Genomic DNA, 5,000 nt, shown 5'->3' with positions numbered 1-5,000 from the left:
CTTCATGGTTATCATTATCAATAGGACTAGTAGGACCAGCAACCACCCAGCCAAACCTATACCTATAAGCATTTAGGCCTTCCCCATCAGTGATTTGATTTGATTTGATTATTTAAAATTATCTGCCGCGTCAACAGCTAAGGTCATTAGCGGCGAATGCCTTGTTAAATAGAAATTTTAAAATATTTAAAACTTTAAAGATCTATCAGTAAATATTTTACAAATAATAAATATATTAAAAATCAAAGCATAAATATTATGCTCTAAGTGTATAAAATTATTGCTCTTGGCATCCCTCATAAAGTGCTTGACTTTTAGCCATCATTGGTCCATGAGTCAGTCTTGTGTGCCCGATTCTTAGTCTTGGTAATGCAACTTCCACTGACACGAGTCGAATGCTGTCACGAGAGGCTAACACAAAACCTCAATTTCCTGTTGATATAGTGCTCCAACATCTTCCAGAAGTGCACCAATAGTGAGATAAGGTTCACAAGACCTAATAAAGTGGAAAAAGTGATTTGAAGTGAGTGGATTTTGAAAATTAGGTGCTTTTTTAAAAAAGTAACACTCCACCGGGGAACCCCTGTGAAAAAAAATGAAGTTTGCGCATGCGCACAAAGGTTCGTGACGTCACGAATCGTTCAGGAAGCACCTCACCTCACCCTTCCTCACCTCCCACCGTCGCTGACTGCTGGACGATCAAAGGAAATTTGTAAATGAAACAATTGACAGGCTCGACCGTAAACAACAAGAAGCCATCAGATCAAACGATCATAAAATTAATGACCTAATCACAGCCTGAATTCACCCAAAAAAGATGAATGAACTGGCCGCTAAAGTGACTAGCTTGGAAAACGAAAATCGCCGTCTCTCCTCTGACCTACAAGACACTCTCCGTGAAAACAATCACCTCAAGTCGGAACTTGAACGAATCGATTAACGGCTTGACTACCAAGACGATCAAGGCCGCCGTAACAACCCTCGGATTTGTGGCATTCCAGATGACCCGCAGGAGAACTGGGAGCAGTGCCAGGTCAAAGTTGCGAAGCTTCTGAGGGAAAAGCTGAATGTAAGTCCCGCATTCGAGGGCGTGCATAGAGTTGGGAAGCTGGCAACCTACCAGACGCACCCGAGGGACATCGTCGCGAAGTTCTCCTCCTACGCCGAGAGAGAAGCCGTTTTCCGTGACATGAGGAAGCTGTGTGGCGTCTCCGCGCGCTGTCGCCGCAAGCCCCCCCGCGACACCGTCTCCCCCTCCCCCTCAGACGGCATCCATGCAAGAGTTCCCTCATGCGCTGTCCACGAGTCCCCGCCTGCCGCGCCCATTCTCTCCTCGGCCAGCCCCCTCAAACGCCGGGGCCTTCTCCAAGCCGATGCCAGGTGGTGCCACGAACGCCACAGGGAGGCCGACGCAGCGTGAGAGGAAACAGACGCAGGTTTACCAGTCATCATAGTAAGGTTACTGAGGTTAACGTTATCATAGATTCCAATTTATAATGGATACCTTCATATTTCCGTTCAACGATATTAGTGATCTCAAATTGTGTAATACTCTCCATTATGCAACATCCTTGGATAACTTGGAAAAAGTAAATTACTATAATTTTCCACCCAGTGCCTCTGATGGCACAAATCAAACTGACCCAGACATATTTCTCAGGTCTAATTCAGGCCTCGATAATCCGGACTGCAAATACTACTTCATTGATTCTCAGTTCAGCAATGTCCTCTAGCTGTCTAAAAATGTGATATATGTTATAAGTCTAAATATTAACAGCATCCCTCTCCATCTCGATACATTCATAGACCAATGCTTACATACACTGAACTTCAACTTTGATATCCTGTCTTTCTGTGAAACCAAATTAACTACTTAATTTACCTAATTACAATGCATATACCAGCAATTCATCCCGCCAAAGTGGGGGTGTAGCCTTATATGTGAGGAACTGTCATGATTCGCATCTACGGCCAGAGTTAACTATTATGGAACATTGCTTAAAAACTCTTTTTATAGTAATAAATTATCAAAAGGTAAATGTGGTGGTCGGCGTAGTTTACAGACGACCTCACACGGATTTTAAACATTTCCTTGATAAAATGAAAGAAATTATAGAAGTAATTAGTGAAGAAAACAAACATCGGATTATTACAGGTGATTTTAATGTAGATTTATTGAAGAATATATCAGATGCTAATGTTCAAGACTTCATAGCCCTATTCAATTCAAAATTGTTCTTTACGTTTGTAACCAAACCTACAAGAGTGAGTCCTACGTCAGCCACGCTGATAGATCACATTTGGACTAACCAACTATCCTACCATGTAACAAGCGGTGTCATCCACACAACCATCTCTGACCATTTCCCCATCTTTTCAACTTTCAAAACCCGCCTTAATCGGGAAACAAGGAGGGAAATAAATATAACCTACAGGGATTTTAACGAAGGCAGAATTGGCCAGTTTAGGGATTCCTTAAATAATGTATGCTGGGATTTAGTCCTTTGTTCAAAGGACCCTAATATAGTTTATGATAACTTTATCATAATTTTTTTCAGCCGGGTATGATAAGTATTTTCCTGTAAAATCTAAATCAATCAAACCAATATCACATGATAAACCTTACATAACTCCAGCAATAAAGGCTCTTATAACTGAGAACAGGCTCCAGCGCCTATATGCAAAACGGCCGATTACATATGGAGATCAGTTCAGACTAACGTGATTCGCTCTGCCCGCAGCAAATACTATACAGAAAAATTAAATGCTAACTCAAATAACTGCAGGAGCACATGGTAGATCATCAATTCAATTCTGAACAGAAATAATAAATCTCAGAATCAAACGATAGAAGTAGAGGAAGGTCAGTCTCGAGATTCTACTGAAATTCCTCATTATATCAATAATTATTTCGTTAATGTTGCAAAAAACTTAATTAACAATGTCCCTTATCCATTCCATCTTCGCACAACACAAATCTATCTTTAAATCCCGTAACCGAATCCGAACTCTCTGAAGTAGTAAATCAACTGAACAACTCTGCCCCCGGTTATGATGGCATCACGGCAACCAATAATTAAATCCTCTTTGCTGCCATTTCCTGTCCCCTGCTCCAACTATGCAACACTTACTGACTACGGTATAACCAAGACAAACTCAGACAAGCAAAGGTTACCCAGTTCATAAATCAGTTTGCAAAACCAATATTTATAACTACAGACCAGTATCAGTTCTGCCCGTAGCAAGTAAAGTTCTAGAAAAAAATCATTTATATCAATGTCAATTTGGATTTACGAGGAATAAATCAACAGAAATGGCTGTTATGTCATTTACAAACCATATCTACAAGGCCTTTGATAATAACGAATTCACTGTTGCTGTATGTCTAGATTTATTTAAGGCTTTTAATACGGTTAATCACCCCATTCTGCTCTCAAAACTATCTCATTATGGTGTCAGGGGCTCTGCATACCCGCTTGTTTCGTTTCAAATCTGTCAAACAGAAATCAATTTGTTTCATATAATGGATCTAATTCAGATTACCTTCCATTATCTCATTAGGGCCTCTTCTTTTCCTGATTTACATCAATGATTTGGTGAAAACATCCCCGTATCTGGAATTCATCTTATATGCTGATGACAGTAACCTCTATGCTTCAGGTAAGATATTAACAACTCATTGGTAACCTCAATAAGAACTCAACACTATAGTAATTGGATTTCTTCAAAACAAACTGCGCTAAACGTTGTTAAATCCCATTATGTTATATTCAATCGTAATAAGAAACTTCCCCCTACACTTTTGCCGGTAATATTAGAACATAAACCTTTGTCAAGGAAAAACGAAATAAATTTTTTCGGAGTAATCATTGATGATCAATCATCGTGGAAAAGTAATACGAACAGTATTCGTCAAAAAATTAATAAACAGTGTGGTATCTTGCATTATACGCGTGATTTTCTCACAATGAATGTCCGTAAATGCATATATTTCTCATTAATCTATTCACATCTAACATACTGCAACACTGTCTGGGGAGCTGTCAATGAAACCACGCAAAAGCCCGTTATAACTGCCCAAAAACGAGTAATCCGAACAATTGCTGGATTATGCAAATATGACCATACCAATGAGGCATTTCCTACACTGAACTTTTGAAGCTGAGAGATATAAATACCTACTTTTGTGCTCTCTTCATTTTTAAATATATCAATATCTACGAAAATAACTTATTCCGGTTCAGAAATGATTTAAGATATCCTCTGCGATCAAACTCACTATTAAAGCATCCAACTGTGTGTGTGTGTGTGTGTGTGTGTGTGTGTGTGTGTATATATGTATGTATATGTGTATAAATATAATCATATGTACGTATGTATATATATATATATATGTATATATATATATTATATATAATATATATATATATATATATATATAATATACATATATATATATATATATAATATATATATTAATATATATATGTATATTATAATATATATATATATATATAATATATATATATACATATATGTATGTATGTGTGTATTTGTGTATATGTATGTGTATATACATATATTTTGTATAGGTAGTATGTTTATGGTGTATGTGTATACAAACTGTATACCCAGAGGTCATTGCAACCATCACCCTCGGGGAGCAGAACATATTACACGGATCGGTCGATACCTTGACCCACACTGCAGGCGGCCGGCTTCGCAGCAAGGGATGCCACAAAATCCATGAGGGTAACAGACAACGCCTCCTCGCTACAGTAGAGGCAGTTGCTATCATGGGAGCACTGAGCCACGCGTCCGTGAGGGAAGGACACGTGGTCATACACACAGACTCCAAAGGAGCCTTCGACTGTCTTCAGCAGCGTTCACCCACTGACAATATCTACCTTCTGACTACCATCCTCACACTAGCACAGAGGATTCTTGCACAGGGTAGAAGAATCATCAATAACTGGGTTTCCCCGCCACATGGGAAGAGG

Source organism: Penaeus monodon, chromosome 18 (genome assembly GCF_015228065.2).
Source record: "Penaeus monodon isolate SGIC_2016 chromosome 18, NSTDA_Pmon_1, whole genome shotgun sequence".
In the NCBI taxonomy this organism is placed as follows: domain Eukaryota; kingdom Metazoa; phylum Arthropoda; class Malacostraca; order Decapoda; family Penaeidae; genus Penaeus; species Penaeus monodon.
This window is presented reverse-complemented; position numbering follows the sequence as displayed.